Source organism: Balaenoptera musculus, chromosome 21 (assembly GCF_009873245.2).
Source record: "Balaenoptera musculus isolate JJ_BM4_2016_0621 chromosome 21, mBalMus1.pri.v3, whole genome shotgun sequence".
NCBI classification, from domain to species: domain Eukaryota; kingdom Metazoa; phylum Chordata; class Mammalia; order Artiodactyla; family Balaenopteridae; genus Balaenoptera; species Balaenoptera musculus.
The window spans coordinates 13,712,055-13,731,722 of NC_045805.1; the positions used below are offsets into that span (position 1 = coordinate 13,712,055).

The 19,668-nt window shown below is 48.7% G+C and overlaps 1 protein-coding gene across 2 annotated transcripts in view; it reads right to left on the bottom strand.

Moving 5' to 3' along the window:
* The window catches only part of ACSL1 (acyl-CoA synthetase long chain family member 1), a 68,723-nt gene extending 49,303 nt beyond the window's left edge, over positions 1–19,420 (bottom strand). The window contains exon 1 of one of the 2 annotated variants that reach the window (XM_036838991.1): positions 19,237–19,420. The gene's annotated coding sequence lies outside the window, so the exon portion shown is untranslated. The remainder of the gene's footprint in view (positions 1–19,236) is intronic. The other variant, XM_036838990.1, reaches the window with a different exon arrangement.
* Positions 19,421–19,668: the final 248 nt, after the last annotated feature.

A 19,668-nucleotide genomic window follows, 5' to 3' on the forward strand; every position in this document is an offset into this window, starting at 1 on the left:
TCTCATAGGGCTTTTATAAGGACTAAATGGGTCACATGAAGAGCTTAGAATGGTGTGAGGCACCACAATGTGTTCAATCCATGTTGGGCATTCTTATTATTTCCTCTACTGACATTCTGTGATTAGTCCTGCATGGAGAACAGTAAGAGACAGAGGTAATAAAAGACGACACAACTACAGGGAGTTTACATACAAAATTAAGAAGCCAAAACACACCGAAGAAAATCAGATGAACAACCCCATGTATATATTAAAGCCTCAAATTGAATATTATAAACAATTAATATATATATATATATCAATGTAAAAATAAATGTGCAGTACAGAGAACAAATAAGAATAATTCTAATTAGAAAATTATTGATGAATAACTGCTCTAAAGTATGTTTGGCAGTACAGGGAAGGAAATCCTAGTAAACGATCTGAAAGACTTTTCTCAAAAACTGCCTGGCAATGCGACAAGTGTTAACCTTTATCATTAATTCAGATGGTATTTTTGAGCTCCTTATTATATGTTTTTTAAATAGCTAGGTCCCAAGACTGAAAATCGTTTTTTTTTCCCCAAATATAGAAATCCTCTTCAAATTTAAATCTACATCATCGTATATATATTTTTACAGAGCTGCAGAATATCAGGAGCTTTCACTGGCCATCAATACTCTAGGAGGCAATGTAATGCAATCTTGTGCTACAATAGCCCTGTGTAGGCATACATACACACACAGACACACAGACACACAGACAATTTCGAGCTTTAACATGACAACAGAGAAGGAGCAGGTAAGTGCATTTCTTCAGGTCATAACTGTGCAGAGAAAGCACCAGCAGTTACAAAACCACTCACCATCTGTGCCACCAACAGCTGGCTGCTGGGTGACACACCACTGCAGAAACAGACTAGGCAGCGGGGTAGGGGCGGAGTAGGGGATGGACGTGCTCACCTGGCGCTTACCCAGCCTGCCAAGTTCTCTCAGGGCATCCGTCACATGCCTGGTCCTGTGCTGCTGCCCACTGGGCTAAAGGTAACTAGCAGACAAAATCCATACTTGACTTCCCAAGAGAACAGACAGTGGAGGATAGGCCAATGAGAAGCTGGGAGCAGTCACCCCACTGGGCAGGGACAGGATCAGTGAGTATCAATGCCGGTGCCAGTTCTGAAGACAGACACTGTTTTCTTTCTGCTCAGCAGCCCAATAAGGAGAGACAATGGGCATATTTTTTTTAAAACCACTGAAATGAACGATCGGATGTTGGGTGGTCATGTCAAAGGGACATAAGACAGCTCAAGAAAGGAACTGATTATCAGTACACTGACAGCAGGTTTCTTCTAGATGAATTCATAACTCGAACTGAACTATCCCGGCCGTTCAACAATTCTGAGCATCTTGTGTGGGCTAGGAGCTGGGAAGACAGTGCCAGATGACCTGGTCTGGGCTCTCAACGGGCTAACCAGCTAGTGGGGGAGGTAAACAAGCAGTATCTGTCTGCAAGGTGGAGTAAGTCTTAGCACCGTTAAGACCCAGTGATCAGGGAAGGCCCCTCTGAGGAGGGGACGTTTACACCGAGACCTCGAGCATAAGCAGACAAATCAAGTCCAGGTCTTACTGGCCCCGACTGGTCAGATTTCATACACGGTATTGCAACTCCACGGATGCACAGAAACCTTATGCATATAATGTGCGCACCTGCCTTTCCCTCCAACCACTCTGGCTGTCTTCATCACCTCACAGCACTTCGAGTCTGAATGGGAGGTACCCACCCTATTTATTACACACATGCCTGCCCTTCCCTCCTCTCTCCCCAAAGTCCCTGAAGTCATCTCCGTAAAACCTAGATGGTGCAAATTTACAGGAGTTGTTCAACAGACTCACATCCCTGTGTGAGAATATTAAATCATCCCCCCATAAACAAACACAGTCATAAACAAGTGATTAATTTTTTTAGATTATATTAAGCATCAGCAATAGCCAAGCTACAAGTAGATGGCATTATACTAAGAAAGAAATGTCTATTTCTAGAAAGAAGTCTAGGAAAGAAAACTTTAAAAAAAAAAAAAAACCCAGAAAATTGCTGATTCAGTGGCATTATACTAAGAAAAAAGTAAGTCTATTTCTAGAAATAAGTTTAGGAAAGAAAACTTAAAAAAAAAAAACACAGAAAAGTGCTGATTCAGTAGCACCCATGCAAGAACATTTTATTAGGTACTAATCTGTAACACTAAGGATTTAAATCCAGCTAAATTCTTATCTTTAGTGGGTTATGATGACAAGCTATAGCAGTTTAATTCATGCCTTTTAGCTGGCAGCCGGGTAACAAGCTGCAAATCAACTTTGCTGAACAAATCGGTTAATGCTATACATGGGAAAACTATAGTCCACACAATGAAGAACGAAGGCAATACCTCATGTAGATCCACGTAAGGGAGAACTCTTAAACGTGAATGGGGAGTATTATAAATCTTTTCCCTTCTATTTAGCTGCTATTAAGGAAACGGCACTTGGGCTATTTAGAAATGGAGGCAGACCTACATTCAAAGAAAATTAGCCACAATAAATAGCCTTTAAATGCTCCAGGTGAACACAAATGCCACGTCTTAAGACAGTCCCAGCAGGTCTCTAAGAAGTATCAAGACTCATGTACTTGCCAACAAGCGGTTAAAACCCAGATTTTATTCTTGTTCCAATAGTGCTCTAGTTGGAATCTTTTTCCTAATTCTTAATCTCCACATCATCTCAGGAAGTTTTTTATAGCCCAGGCATATAATCATGGTGCTGTTTGCTAAGAACATGATTCAGTCAGCTTTTAAGCCGGCTTAAGCGGCCAGTATTTGTTGCACACACAAGGCTACTGGCAGCCAGCTCCTCCTTCCCTATAGCTACTCTCACACCTACAGAAAGTGAGCTCGCTCAGTTGAGTCTTTTGTAATTCCTATAAAGCAGGAGTCTAAAACCACAGGGTGACAGGGAGCGTACCAATGGTGGGGGAAACCTGGCACAAGCTCACTGCAAAGAACCAGAGCAGAGGACGCCTTTAAATAGACCTGGGTAGAAATAGATGTACGGGCAGGGGAATAGAAACTGGACTGCATGACCGTCAGAAAACAGAAATCCTGGCACCCAACTGCCCAAACTTTGGAAAGAAGAGCTAAATGATACAATTAGCATCAATTTTGTGTTTTGGGAAGGCTTTCACATCGTGTGTCTTATTTAAACATCAAAATATAAAATCTGATGAGGAAACGGAGGCTGGACACTTACAAGGCTTCCAGAAGGTATCTCCCAAGACCGGGACACCAACCTAACTAAACACATGCTTTTTCCTCTACAGGAACAATTGTTACCCTCTGCTGGGCCGCTGAACCCCTCCACTAAGAACATGCACGTACTTGTTTGCACCTGGGGCTCACAAGCCCCCTGCAGCCCACACCCCAGGTTAGGAACCATGAGAGCAGGCGGCCTCTACAGGTCCCTCCAGCACTCACACGCCACAGTATTAGGAGAGCTCGGCACCTGAAATCCATCTCACTCTCCATGTCCTACAGAACCGCTAGCATTCACCCCTTTACCTTGGCCTGGGAGCATGTGGGTTCAAGGCCCACTGTACACAAAGGGTCACCTCTTACCATTCTGTTTGCACCAGGAAAAAAGTGGCTCAGGGCCAGAGGTGACTCACAAGGGCATCATTCTCTATGGACACACGCACACACACACACACACGCACGCACAGCTCCTGCGATTCTGCAAACGGATACTTACATTAGCATTTTATTGTCTTCATGTCATTTATAAATCCCCCAAAAGGGTGAGCTGGATGTTTCTCTCCTTCTAAAGTTCCTCAAGCTTTCATCCAGCTGAATAACAGCGGTTTGATGGACTATTTCTCCAGGAATGCAGCCCTCAAACAAACCCACATAAATAGCACCCTTGCCCCAGCAGCAGCAGCAAATGAAGAAGTAAGTCCTGACATCTCGCCTTAAAGCAGCAAGCCAAGCTGGCAAGATGCTGCCATTCCTTGTACACCTCCTCCCCTGCACAATGGGCTGTTTACAGAGGCCTGAAAGCGCCCTCTTTGTCCGGCACTAGCTGGGCAGAGCTCGGCCTCGAGAGCAACAAGAGGGCAGCAGCCAGACCGTGTGCTGTTCTTTCAACAGGCCTCTCCAAACCCGGTGGAGTCTTGCTCCGTAACCCTGGCTGGCAAAGTACCTAAAGCTAGATTTGCTTAAACCATCCCCTCTGGAACCGAAAGGGCAGTCAGGCTCTCTGTAGACAGTGGGAGCCATAGAAGCTCCACAGAGGTGCCCAGGTCTGCTGTTCCAACCCCATCCCACGGGGGAATTCCTGACCGTGGTCGCTGCCCCTGGACCATCTCCTCATCCTGAGCATGAGAAGGAGAAGGGCCACTTGGGTCACTCAGGGATCCCAGGCACAAGGAGCAAGTAGTTCCACAGGGAATTATCCCCACCCGCTGCCTTGGGGCTTTCCTCCCCAAGGAAGCATAGTAAACCTTAAGCCCGCTTAATTTTCATTAAAGTGATTCTGTGTGTGGATCCCCAATTCAATTTCCAAGAAGATTTTAAAAGGAGAAAGGGAGCGGAGATGCTTTGTTTTTAGAAAACTGTTTTATTGAAACAGTCAAGGCAAGCTGAGTAATTCTATACTCAACCACTCCCTGCCCATCTCCTTAAAGCTGTCCAAGAGTGGGACACAAAGCTTTCACAGGTAAGTATAGGGCTAGACTGATTTTTACCAGTAAGATTAGGGCCAGGCCTCACCCGTTCACACTGGCCACCAGCCACCACTACCACATACATCCCAAAATAAAGACATTCCAAATATAATGTGCCCAACTGGAACAGATAAACTTTTAGGGATCAGATGAAACTGGTCAAATGCCTGCTTATTACAGTCTCTGTATTCACCAAGCTATACATATATTTAAGTCACACAACAATATACATTACTTTAGAAATATTTACTGGTTTTCTATTCACATTTCATTAATATTTTATTCAAAGTCTCTGAACATGCTTCTTCCAACAGGGTCTTGAGAATCTCCAAAGCCACATTTTGAGGATTAACAGTTTTCTGTGGCATATCTTCACATTTTTCTCTTCCATTTAAGCTGGTTAAGTGGAAGCATTTTTGAACTCCCATCTGCAGCTACCACTGAAAAAATTCTCCCAAGTCACAGGAACACATCTGTATAATGTTAGGACAGTTTAAAAAAAATCTGTCCTATGGGTCCATATTCATATAACTAAACCACATACTTCGCTGCTTTCTAAACTGATGTTTAAAAGGTTTTTATAATAATATCCAACGCTTGCCTTTGTAAAGTCCAAAAGTAATTACCCAGAAGTAATTACCCAGCCAGCATTCAATTTCTTTGCCTTAGACTTTTACAAGAACCCAAGATTCGGATTGGCAGGGGTGGCTTCAAGACAGGGTGCCTGGGCTTCCCTGGTGGCACAGTGGTTAAGAATCCGCCTGCCAATGCAGGGGACATGGATTCGAGCCCTGGTCCGGGAAGATCCCACATGCTGTGGAGCAACTAAGCCCATGAGCCACAACTACTGAGCCTGCGCTCTAGAGTCCGTGAGCCACAACTACTGAAAGCCACGCGCCTAGAGCCCGTGCTCCGCAACAAGAGAAGCCAACGCAGTGAGAAGCCCGCGCACTGCAATGAAGAGTGGCCCCCGCTCACCGCAACTAGAGAAAGCCCGCGCACAGCAACGAAAACCCAACGCAGCCAAAAATAATAAATAAATGAATAAACGAAAAAAAAGACAGGGTGCCCCTTCTACTGATGTTGTTCAAAATAAAGTGCCCGAGAGAGCGCACTCCGTAGCGTGAAAGGCTTGGTAAGACTCTAACGTGAGGACTGAAAGAGGGTTTGGGAAAACCTCACCTTCTATTGGGCATGTACATGATTTAATATCCACTTGGGGGTACAAACTTCGAAAACTTGCAGACGCCATTCATGAGGCTTGGAAGTAAACTGCATAACAACAATACAGACACAAAATAGAGAATAACGAGGTGCCAGTAAGTGCAAAAGAAACTGTGGACGCCATCACACTGTCTCGGGGGAGCTGTGTGTGGACGCAGGAGGTGAGCGTGGCCTAAGCAAATGAGCGTAACTTCAGGCTCCGGGCATGAGAAGCAGCTCCCCACCTCAGCTCAAGGATTTGGAGCAAGTTAATCCGGAACGCAGGACAGGGTAAGCTGCACAGGAGGTGGGAAGGAAGACGTGCGGGGAAATCAGCGTGCGGTTACGATGTCTGTGAGGCCACTGTGAGCTAAGCACGTAGCACGCGTCAGGCCGGTGCTGAGCAGTCACCCGTGAGAGCACGTGTAGTAACAGTCCTCACTGCACGGAGCTGTTACTGTCAATGCAAAGACCAGGAAACCGTGCGGGGAAGTTCAAGTCCCTGCCCAGCTCCGCACAAGAACAGGACTAGAGCCTGGGCTGAGGGCAAGGCCACTGGACCTTAAGAGGCAAGTGCTGGGACCCAGGCACACAGTGATTCAAATCTACACAAAGGTGGGACACAACGCAGAGGATGACAAAAAGCGAGGACACATGGGGCTTTAAAAAGCTGGGATGTGACCCCCAATGTCCACCCACAGGTGAAGAGATAAACAGAATGCGGTGCATGCACACGATGGAATGTTCTTCAGCCTTTACAAAAGACGGAAATTCTGATACACGCCATGACACGGGTGAACCTTGAAAACGTTATGCCAAGTGAGAGAAGCCAGACACAAAAGGACACATACCATACGATTCTGCTTATACCAGGGACCTAAAATAGGTGAATTCATAGAGACAGAAAAAGACACACGGTGGGGGTTACTGCTTCACAGTACAGTTCCTGCTTCGGATGATGAGAAATTCTGGACTAGAGTGTGGTTATGGTTATACAACACTGGGAATGTACTTAATGCCACGGAATTTCACACTTAATGCCACGGAATTGCACACTTAACAATGGTTAAAATGGTAAATTTTATGTTACTCGTATTTTACCAGAATTTTAAAAAATTTAATCACTTAAAAAAAATACGTACCAGGATTCGGTAACTAAGTGGGTATAAATGGAAAAAAGAGAAGGAATTGGAGGGTGAGTTTTTGAGTCTGGAGAATGGTGGTGGGGCCGTGAAGTGCGGAGGCGGCTCTGAGGCATCTGTAGGCCCTCGTCCTGGGGCGAGTGGAAGGGCGATCCCTCCTCTCCCCGTGCTCCTCCGGGCTCCCCTGCCGACCCCAGCCTTGGGGCCGCCACGGAGGCAGGTGTCACAGCGCACGCCACCTCCGTTCCTCCTCAGCACCCCTGCCCTTGCTGCACCTCACGAACCCCCCAAAGCCCAGCAGAAGGTCCCCGTGCCTCCAAACCCGCTCCGCAGTCCCCCTCACCTACAGCTCTCCTCCCTGGTCCTGCTTTAAGATGTCCAGGGCTTCCCTGGTGGCGCAGTGGCTGAGGGTCCACCTGCCAGCGCAGGGGACGCGGGTTCGAGCCCTGGTCCGGGAAGATCCCACATGCCGTGGAGCAGCTGGGCCCGTGCGCCACAACTACTGAGCCTGTGCTCTAGAGCCCGCGAGCCACAACTACTGAGCCTGCGAGCCACAACCACTGGGACCCGCACGCCTAGAGCCTGTGCTCTGCAGCAGGAGAGGCCACCACAATGAGAGGCCTGCGCACTGCAGCGGAGAGTGTCCCCCGCTCGCTGCAGCTAGACAGAGCCGGCGCACAGCAGCGAAGACCCAACGCAGCCAAAAAAAAAAGATGTCCAAATCCTACCCAAATAGGCCAGAGGCTGCTTTCCCGAATAAATTCTTACAGGACCCACTCAGTCAGAAGCGGGGAGTCCTTCCTCTGAACTCCAGGAATGCTTTAGTTGTAGCCCTCGTGTGGTCCTTAGCGCCTCCTGTTTTGTGCTTATGGTGAGTGTACGCTTCCCCTGGGGAGATGCTCCCCTCCTCATGGGCCGGAGCCCTGGCCCAACTGTCTCAAGATGCCCTCAGTGCTTAGCATGGTGCCCTGCCCAGAACAGGTGCTTCCTAAACATTTCCTGAGTCATGAACGACCCTCTGTGATTCTGCCCAGTTCTCTACTGCAAGCCTCCACAAGATGTGTACACAGAGCTGTGATTCTCCAAAGAGAAAGGGGGTATTCAGGCCATTTCCAAACTTCAGCATCTTCCCTCGGCACCCTCGCTGCTGATATGAGACAGTGAGCTGGGAGGAAGCAGCACCTTCCAGGGGAACTGAAGGGGAAAGAAACAACCAGCAGACAGGATGGGCAAGCCACTGACTGAGAGGCTACCTCAGAACATCCACTTTCCCATCTTCCCATTGCCTATTTCTCAAACTGTCTCACTTAGGTATGATGTCACCCCCAAGGTCAATCTAAAGGGCAAGGGTCCTCACTTCTCCTTTGTAGAAATCCATTCAGACATGTGATTGCGGGTTAGTTTACAACAAATCAAGGCTGCCCATGAGGAAGACAAGAGAGCAAACCCCTTTCTTAAATAGAACAGCCAATGCCAGAGGAAGGGCTGAGTCCAGAGCCTGACCCCAGGGCTGGCCACCAACTTCTGTAAGTGAGTTTTATCTCTGAAAGGAAAGCAAATCCTCCCAACCAGAGAAACTGCCCAGGGGCTGGAACACAATGGCGGGGCTGGCTGTGAGGAGCCCTTAGAAAGGCCCAGAGCGTGGATGGGTGGGTGGCCATCTGGGATGCAAGGAATGCTCGAAGCAGGAACCTGCCCAGCATTCCCCAGAGAGAAAAAAACCACCAAGCACACAGCTCTCCTCCCTTCTCTCTTCAACGCAGATACAGAGGCCTGCCAGGTACATCCACTTGGGAAAACGATAATTATAGTCACGCCCTGCCTGGTGAAGATATGCAGGTCACCTAAAAGCCTCTCCGTCAGGGTGAAATTTTAGTGCCATGGATTTAAGAGGAAATGTTTCCATTCAAAAAAAAATTCCTAAGAGAAGGAAGATGTTTTCCACTGGTCTTCAAACAGCGATACACTACTGTTAAGTGGTATCTAGATATGAGACGTTTCCCAGGAAGAGCCAGAGAAGGGAACAGCCCTGGACAGAGCAGACCCACAGTCAGCCGGCTCTGCTTCAGCGGCTGGAGACCAGGCGGCTGTTTGTTAGGCTGACCCCCAGGCTTCTGCGAGAACCAAGGACAGAAGAGGCTCCTGCAGGCGAGGCTTCCCGCTCATCAGCGGGTCTGACAGGCGTGTTGTTTCAGCTGATCTGGGCACAGGGAGGGTCCTGATTACGTCTGGGGGCCTGCGTGTCACAGAGGATGGCACCGTGGTATGGGGCACTCAGGCAACACAAGGAGAGCCTGTTATGATGATAGCTGGAGAAGAAATAAAATTCTTGTGGCCACTAAACAATCCAGAAGAAAAGATTCTCTACCTTCCGGGCATGCAATGAACCACAAAGTAAACCCTGAAGCAGAAGGCACCCCGAGAGAAGGGGACAACAATCGAACAGGAAACAGGACCCATGTCTTTCACAACGACCAGGGCTGGACCCAGCTGGCAGGGGCCCTCCTCTAAGGGCCTCAGGACCGGGAGGAGGTCCATTTGTTTGAGGAGCTGCACACAGAGAAGGCACCGAAGTCCTGGGGCCCCTTCAGATGCTCTGTCCAAAGCTAGCAACTTCCGGTAGTGGCCACGGGAGGAGGCAGAACAGTATCATGAAAGAACGCTAGGCCCACACGCACGGAGCTCTCCGTCCAGGTACTGGCTGTGCCCCGTGAGCTGCAAAACATGAGTCAGCCCCCCTGCTGCCTGCGTAGGCCCCCGGGGGACAAGGAAGGGAGGGGGACAGAGGGAAGCTTCGCCCCTTCTGTCACCAGCACCACAGAGCATCTCCAAGGTGATGCTCAAAGAAGCAAAAGCTGGCCACGCAGTCCTGGCATTTGGGACTAAATAACAGGATCCCACCCACCCAGAAACTCCGGGTGATGGCAGGACATAAAAAGAAAACAGCCCATTGTTAAAAAAACCATCAATTCTACGGGTATTTGTTTTATGATTTTATTACTGTTTGTACTTTGCTGTATTTTTTTTTTTTTTTTTAGTTTCTCAAGATAAACAAGCTATAACTAGGTCAGGTCAGTTCATTTCCTCCTGTATTTATGTATTTCCCACCTGCTCCAGAAAGGGCCCCGGGTGGTAACCTGTCCTTCCAGCAAAGTGACAGATGGGGTGAAAGTCCCTCCCAGAAAATACATATCTAAGCTCTCACCGTCTGCCCTAACCTGTAAGAGTTAACACACCTGCAGGAGTTAACTCACCTACAGGAGCTAACTCACCTGCAGGAGCTAACTCACCTGCAGGAGTTAACTCACCTGCAGTAGTTAATGCTCCTGCAGGAGTTAACACACCTGCAGGAGTTAACCAAACTATGCAGGGCCCTGGGCTCCAGGAGCCAGAGGGGAGAAAGCACTGTGTATGGGCTGGAGCACAGAGGAAGGGCGGTCCAGTGAGCCGAGAGCTAGACAGGAACAGGCAGAGGCAGCTGGGGGTGGGGAAACGCCAAGGCCCAGCCTGTGCTGGCAGCACTCGGGGTGGCGGGTAGGTTAAGGACAACAGTGACATAAACCAGAGGCCCCGACACTCCTCTCTCCCAGGAGAGCAGCCTGGCGGCAGTCTGGGCAAAGCTGGTGCAGGAGCCAGAGAGGAAGCAGGACCAGCCCTTGCAGCTCCCAGAGGTTGCAGTGATCAAATGTCAATGACCTGGATAAGGAGGCTGAGGGGACACAAGGTTGGGTAGAGATACTTACACTTCTGAAAACAGACCAAGGTTCCAAAGGGACAGATAAACCAGAGAAATGGCTAACAAGGCGGGGGTGAGGGAACACAGAATAAAAGGCAGATTTCTACCCAGAGAGAGAACAAGGCCAAACTTGGGAGAAATCCACTTTTGAGCGTTGACGGATTTCAGCTCAGGGGACACCCTCAGTGGTGCAGCAGGAAGCGACAGGAGAAACAGAGAAAAGGTTTAAGCAGGATTTGGCTCATTGTGTGAGAAGGGATGAGGGAGGCCTCGGTGAGCGAGGGTTACACCCAGAGTTCAGGTAACTGTAAGAGGTGATTAGCCCTGGGGAAGCTAAAGACAAAACGAATCTAACCAGTTGCAGAGGATTATAGAATAATGACCCAGCGTTTAAAAGAAGGAAGGGGAAAAAAAAGAGATTGTCCCATCTGGCCGTACCTCCTCGGAACAGGTGACGCTAGTTTTGGGTCTTTATTTTTCCTTTATGTTTTGTTTAAATTTTTATTATGAAAATTTCCAAATCTATTCAAAAGTATACAGGGTAGTATAAGAAGCCACCATGTACCCATAATAACCCCAGCTTCAGTTTCAATAATGATCAACATCTTGTCAGCACTGTTTCATTCTTAAAAAACAACTTAAAAGAAAATCCCAAACATCTCATCATTCAGGTGACACTTCTGAGGCCCGTTTTAGCTCTACGATCCTACAGCTTTGAGAACTCAGTTAAGAGGAGTAAAACGGGCACAGATGCTGTAAACTGCCACTGACCAAAGGTTTAAACAAAGAAAGCCAACTCAAATATTGACTTGAAGTGTCCAACCCAGCATGATATTTAATTGTCATGCAAGAAGAAGGTACATATATACACACTGAGACTATTTAGGGAGCACCCACTCTATATCCAGCACTGCCTGAGGCACAGGAGTGAATAAAACAGAAAAAAATGAAATCCTTGTCCTAAGGATGCTTCTTTCTACATTGTCAAGTTTTGGCCAAAGGCAAAACATCTTCCAGATTTAACCTGGCTCTCCTAAAGTGAGAGGCCAATCTGACACGAATCACAACCCAGTGTCACAAAGCAGTGTCTATCCCCCCTTAACTAACAAATTCCTTTCTTTTAAAAATGGCATTTGGAGGGGTCTTGCCACACTGGTGGCAGAGAAGGAGTTAATTTTCTGGCTCTCTAAACTTTTGATAATGCATCAAAAATCGTAAGTAAATGTATCCCTAATATGTAGTTGTACTTATTTATAAACTGTATACATGTGCAAATATTTTCTGAACATTATGAAACATACAGTTATGAATTTAAAAAGAAAGCTAAAAAATAAATATCTACAGAAGTTCTAATACATCCACCTGCACCCTAACAGATGGTCTCTCCCCACCCGGGGCACATGCACCCCATCTTGGAGACCAGCGCTCCACCTCCTCTCTGTCACCTACCTGGCTAGAGTCTCTGTCAGTTCCCGACTACGGGCAGCAGTAAATACAACTGCTAACCGGAGCGCCTGCAAAAGCCCGCAGCGCCCAGGACGCAGGGTAACAGTGCCGGCCCAAGCTGCACACGGACTTTCCATCCAGGGGGAGACAAAAATACTCCGCGTCGCCCTGTGATGGAAAGAAGCGTGCCGGGGAGGGCAGTACAGCACAGGTCACAGGCACCCGGGCTAGTGCCGAGGCCAAGCGGATTAGGGGGGCTGCTCTGGAGGAAGGAGGCTCTAGGCAAGGGCCCCCAGCAGGCTAAGGGCCTGGCTCATCGGAGGCGGTCTGTCCCAGGACCTCAGCTAGAGTCCCTGCGTGCCCTCCAGAGAGGCCCTGGAGTCTGACGTGCTGCTCTCTGACTCATGCCAGGAGGGGAAACACAGCCCCGCACCGCCTCCGGCATCTAGCCTGCTCGGGCTGCTGGGCATACCCTCTGCATTGCGGGTCCCTCCCCGGTGAGCTGGCTGGTTGGACAGTGTGACAGCAAGGTCCCTGCCAGCTGCTCAGTCTGGGGCGCCTCCGGAGATTTTCAACACCTTGATCTCAGCTACAAGATCTAAGCCTTGCAGAGGATCATAACATACAACCCTGGAACGATGAAATGTACATTCTTGTCAGTGACACCGTCTATGAGACATCTGTCCATCTGAATGTCTCCTGGTCTCAATCAATCATCAGATAATACTAAGGACTTACTAGCAGCGAGGCCCTGTGTTAAACGCTGCTGAAAACTCAGAAACGGCAGTGACTAGGTCTCCTAAGTGCACAGAGCTCAGTGCGTGGCTGGGGGACCTAGTGGGGAAGTGAGCTATGCGCGTACGAAGAGGCAAAGGAAGGGCAGGGGGGTGCCACTCAAAACGCAGAGTAACCAGCACAGCCAGGCACCAACCAACTGGAAAAGAAGAGGCCAACCCCCAGAACAGGGTTCAGGAGAGCCTCCCCAGACAGGCGCTCATTAGGGGTGAGGGCTCTTGGGGTAGCAGCTGTCTTCTAACCGGAATGGGAGTGTTTCATCATTTTAACCACCAGTTGCTGTCAGCCGAGGGTTTCAGGGAGCGACGTGGAGTCTGAGGACGGCAAGGGTCCCTCTGGGGAAAGTGCCTCTGAAGAACGGAGCGGTGAGCAACGAGGGTGGGACAAGGAACGTCACTGCGGACAGGGGACGGCGGGCACACAGGCCCGGGAGGCCCGGCCGGGGCACGGGATGGCAAGTCGGGTGGAAGACAGAGTCATGGGTGCAGAGGCCTGGGTTCAACCCTGTGCCACCAGAGTCTCTTTCCGAAAGTCCCAGCTCACAGTGGTTTGGGAGACTCATGGGAAACAGCAGGTTGGAACCAGACCCCAGAACCCCCCGAGAGCCAAGCTACGTGAAGACTTGGGGCCTTCCAGAGGGACCCTGAAAGGCTTCTGGGCGGAGGAGGGATTCAATCCGAACTCTGTGTTAGGAAGAGTCATCATCCCCCCTCTTTTTTGTAACTAGGGACTTTTGCTGTCTACACTAGAGGCGACAGACTCTGGATTCGGGCAGTGACATGGACAATGAAAGGAAGAAATGCATGGACAGAATAAGCAGAACCTGCTGACCGGCAGGATGGTGGGGCACAAGTCAAGGATGACACCGAGGTCCAGCTGTTCCTCGAACAGGCATAGGGCCCGAGAACAGACTCCATTGTGTGCCATGGCCCGAGGGGAACACAGTTTGTGTAACCTTGGTAAGTCACCTCCTCTCCTGCACCAGGTACTGCATCGGGCGATGAGTGAGTTAGGCTCAGGGACCCGGGAAACCTGGGGTGCGCTGGAGTGTCTCAGAGGTGAGGAAGCAACCGCCTCTCGAGTCTCTGTGATCTGGGATTCCCACCCCTCCCTCCTTAAACCATGGCAGCCCTGCTTTTATTTATTTCATATATTGGGGTTCTGCCTAAAACTGTCCTGAGGAAAGGAGGCCATAACCACTGGACTATACCTCTGTGCCTTCAAACCCTGCAAATCCACAATTCTATTCTCTTGTCTATTAAACGTTTCCAGCACAGTCTAGAACAAGACTAACTTCCAGGGCAGGCAAAGCCTTTTACTCTTTAATTTTCTATAAAGTCACAGCTGTGTAGCAAGTGATCTTACCACTCGCCGAATGGGGCTGAATCAAAATCTGTTACCGTTTCAGCCCGCTGGTAGTAAAGACAGCGTGTGAATGAGATAGGGGATGACCAAGGAGCAATGATATGGAAGAAGAACCAGCTCTGTCCTCAGTCTTGCTGGATAATCTAGAACTTTCCAGGCCCCCCTGGACTAAGAACCCTTCAAGTTCAAGAAGCAGAGCCAATGGGCTCCACCCCCCTGGACTAAGAAAACCCTTCAAGTTCAAGAAGCAGAGCCAATGGGCTTCCCTGGTGGCGCAGTGGTTGAGAATCTGCCTGCCAATGCAGGGAACACGGGTTCAAGCCCTGGTCTGGGAAGATCCCACATGCCGCGGAGCAACTAGGCCCGTGAGCCACAGCTACTGAGCCTGCGCGTCTGGAGCCTGTGCTCCGCAACGAGAGGCCGCGACAGTGAGAGGCCTGCGCACCGCGATGAAGAGTGGCCCCCACTCGCCGCAACTAGAGAAAGCCCTCGCACAGAAACGAAGACCCAACACAGCCAAAAATAAATAAATACATAAATAAAATAAATTTATAAAAAAAAAGAGAAGCAGAGCCAAGCTATTAGGCGCTCTGGCCCTGAAGCCAAACTGCCTAGGTTCAAACCCTGGTTTGGGAGACTTAATCCCAGCACCTGTTCCTTTACCTTTCGTAAAATATGGATAAAAGGAGGACCTACCTTACAGGGTAGTTGGGAGGATTAACTGCGTTAACAGATCTGAAGCACCAAGAACAGTGCCTGGCGCTGTTAGCTGTCGTTACCCCCTATCCTGTCCCTCAGCTGACACTGCCCTGCTCTGCAGCTGACAGCTGAGCCTGGAGGGAGAGACGAGCTCCTGCAGGAACTTTCTCTTTACTCTGGTTAACAAAAGAATAAATGGTACTCAGGGCATTTTGACCTTCCGTATATGGACATTTTCCCCACTACAAACCTGTGGGAAAAGTGCCAACTTCTATAGCGGCCAAATAAGTGTGCAAATGGACAGATAATACATTTAACAGAAGTCCCTCCAGAATGAGGAAATGGTGCAAAAGGCAGCCACATTTCCTCCTGTGATGCCCTAACTTCTTTTCACTTATCTTTCCAAAGCATGAAATCCTTATTTCAACAGCTTTTGACTAGAACACATGAACCCAGAAGTCCATTAAAACCATACACTAATAAAAATAATTTCCAAATCATTGTCAATTTCAACAATTTTAAAGCAGAACATGCCCAAACTTAAAAATATATATATTGAAATATATAAGAAGCTTGGTGAACTGTTCTGAAATAGACAGTTGTTCCTAAATATCCAACAATAGGGGAAAGGTAAATAAATTATGGCATATCCCATAAACCATATAAGGCAGTCACCTTCAAAACTCATTTTTTTCAAAAGTATGTAACAACATGAAAAAAACTGTTCATGATATAACTTAGGTGATTAAAATTAAATTATCAAAAATTTTATCTTCGATTAAAAATATACACCTAAGCTTAAAAAAAAAAAAATCTGGAAAAACACAAAAAGGAAATACATGAAAATGTTAATAATATTCAATCTCTTGAAGAGAGGTCTTTGTTTTTTGGGGTTTTTTTTGGCCATACCATGTAGCTTCCACGATCTCAGTTCCCCGACCACGGACTGAACCCGGGCCACAGCAGTGAAAGCCCAGAATCCTAACCAGTAGGCCACCAGGGAACTCCCAGATTTATTTTTTATAGTTCACAAATTTTCTATAACAAGCATAGATTTTTATTACAACATTAAATGTATATATTATAAAAATGATGTCTTATTGTATACTGTATTTATATAAATATATCATTTTATTTATACATACAGATTTCTGAGGCAAATGGTTTTGACTTAGATATTAGACAGCTTTCAAATTTTTATTTAAAACTTGAAAACTACATGGAGCCACCAGTCCTGAAATCTTAGATTCTAGAGACACGACGCTGGCCTCCAGCCAAATGTATTCTTCTGCAGCAGCGAAACAGTCCTCACCTCCAGCTAAGTTTCTGGCCAAAGAAAGTGCCATCCCTCCAAGCCGGCCAAATTTCAGGGAAGGCTCTGTCATATTTCACCCTTCCCTCTTGATTCCACAAAAGTTATGACTAATACCTGTGTCGCCTCCAACACAGTTAAGAAATTCTAAATGTTAGGATGTGAGAAAGCAGAAAAATGAACCGAACTCAAATTATGTGACCCTTTTCTCCTGTCACTGTGGTACAAATTATGTATCACCTCGAGCTTACACAAACTAGGATTTCTTAAGAGCTGGCATTCAGCATTTTAGATGAGGAACAGGCGAGGAAATGGCATGGAGTTGTGGACACAGGCACTGGTAAGTTTGCCTCTACCTTCTAGTTCATCACGTCCAGCTATGACTTCAGGGCCTGTGATTGTTTAAAAGCTCTCCAAAGCTCCTTTAAGTACTAGAACGTTGAAACTCAAACTCAACCCCTGGCACCTTCTCTGTTCCCTGAGCGTCAAAGCAAAGTGACTCTAATGTGTTTGTCTGGACATCAAGTTGGACCGATAACCTTCAATAGAAACTCTGGCATCTTTGATCTCCCTCCTGACTGGCCACGGCCTGTCAGAGAGCAGAGCTTGAAGAAGACTTAGGATAACTACAGCTCTGAGCTGCCTTAAAGGATGTTCTTTTGTATTTTCTAAGACAGGAGTCTAACGCATTGCATCATCCAAACAATACTGTTCACAAAACGTGATTAATTCTGTCAACACTGACAGAATTTGGTTATAACAGATAGTAAATGCAAAAGAATAATGGACATAGGTGGCAAATTTGCACAATAAATTCAGCAACCGACCTTAAAAAATTATCTATTCCCCCAAGGTTACTGAGTATCACATCTAGAAATTACTACTATTCCTACAGTCTCGCTCTTTCCAGAAAAGTGAAACTTCAAGGGAGAGAGGAGAAATCCCCAGCTGTAATGACAAAACAACATGATCTTTCCCCAGCCCCTCTTCCAAACTTCCACAGGACAGCTACATCAAAAACCAAAGATGTAGCCAGCCCTGGATATCAAGCAGGACACTGTGGCATGCGGTACACTGTCAGCTATTCTCAACCAGAAGCAGAGACAGTTATGAACACTTGACCTTTGTGATATAAATAGACACCTGTCTCTACCTGCCTTTGTCACAAGTATCTATCTCTTAAATACCCCAAATTTAAAAGCCCGGAGATTCTTTTTAGTCAGGCTGCCCACAACAATAATAAAAATACTGCCAAACTATGCACAACAGAGACGGGAAGGAAATAGGTCAACATGCTTATAATTGTGAGAGAAGGGTGATTTAATAAAAGTCTTTTCATTTTACAGCAAATGCAAAAAACAGAAATCTGTAACACATGGTCTATGATGCGTCTATCTTATTTTAAGTGAGGGAGGGAGGTAAGAAGTGTGCTGCTCTTCAGGGTTTGCTTTTTCTAGTCACAGAATTTTAGCTGTGAAAGACTTTGGTCTAATGCAGTCTTTTCCAAATGAGGAGTCAAGTTTCATACTGGGAAGGGGTTCTCCCAGTTGAGTCAGAATAAGAAAGTCTCCCAGGACTGGCTCTACCCTGATGGCAAGCGAAGGTTCCTTTCAAAGTCCCACCTTCTCAAGCCCACCCAACCAGACTGTCAACTCAGACCTTAAGTTTTAAGCCAATCTAACCTGCCACCTCCATCTGAAAATGCTGAATCAAACCAGAGGTTTTGACTGGCTTTTTGTTTGTAAGTGTTAAGCAAATAATTGTTTAATGGAGATAATCACAGGTGAAATTTGTGTCAGAAACTGTGAAATTTAACCAGTTCCTCTTACGCTAAACAAAGGTCAAAAATAAAAGTAAGGATATTAACAGTTAGGGCACTCTGTATATTCCTGCACCAACAAGAAGCTTAAAAGTCTGAACTTTCAAAGGCAAAGGCACTTTTATAATGGTCTTAGTTAAGCTCCATAACCTTGAAAGCGAGTGGGGTGGGGAAGGAGTTTGCAATTCTAACGTACACACTGATTAGCAGGAGCATCTGTCTCTAGGTTCTCGTGCACGTGTTCATTCAAGTCACCGTCTAGGCTACAAGGTAATAGATAATATGATTTTTGCTTCCTAATTTCAAAACATGCCAGGCTCTTTAAATGACTCCATCACGGCCATGTGCAGCGGATATGGGCACTCCTCTGCAGGCACCGCGAGAATTTCCACATGGTGGCAACCGGCTTTTGATGCTGCCTTTGACCCTCCCGCGGGCGCTGCGCGCAGGGGCCACCGTCACGCCGAGGCTGGGAGACCGCCTGCTCCGATGCTTCCACGCGCGGTCCGAGCGCGCCTGAAACCCCGCCACGGGGGCAGGAGGGAGGCCGCGGCCCAGAGAGCACCGTCACGGCCCCGCGGGATCATCGCCTGGTATCTGCAGCTCCGGGTCCGGCTTCCCGCCGGGCCGATCCCCGCCGCCACACAAACAAGGACCCGGTCCGGCGGCGCGCGTCACACGCACCACGCCGTGCACCAGCCCCAAGCCCACGCCGCCCGCGGGGAGCTGCGTGCCGGCATCCCCGGCTCCGGCACAGGAAGCGGCGGCGGCTAGGGCGGCCCGGAGGCCTCCGCTGCGGAGGGAACCCGAGGAACCGCGGGACAGAGGCCGGAAAAGCGGAACGTCCCTGCGAGCCGAGGCCCTGTTCGCGTGCCTCCGCTGCGGCCGCTACCTCCTGGGCTCCGGCCGGCAGGGCAGCCTCAGCCCCGCGCCCCGCCGAGACGCCGGCGCCGCAGCGGGCACGGATGCGGCTCCCCGCGGCAGGAGCACTCACCTCCTCCACAGGCTCTCCCGTCCACCGCCGGCTGTCACCGCAGCCCACTGCTGACCCCTAGCCGCCTCCGGACCCTATTTAAGGGCGCCGCCGCCGCTGCGTGCGCTGGCTACGCCCCAGGCCCCGCCGCCTTGGAGCCAGGCTGCGGCGGGTGCTCGTACCGCGCCCACCCCGCCCTCAGGCCCCGCCCCCACAGCAGGCCCCGCCCCGCCCGCCGAGCGCTCGCCTTCCCGTCTGGTCGCGCGCATGCCGGGAGGGCGCGGAGAGGCCCGGGGCGCACGTATCTCTAGTCGTCCGAACTGCCGTGGATTTCATAACGAGTCCGAGGAAGGGCAAGGGGTAAATTGTGGTCGCTCAGCCCGGAAGGCTGTGATGCCGCGGCGGCCGGGAAACGCCCTTTTGCGACTTCCACCCGCAACCGCGTGCCCCGCT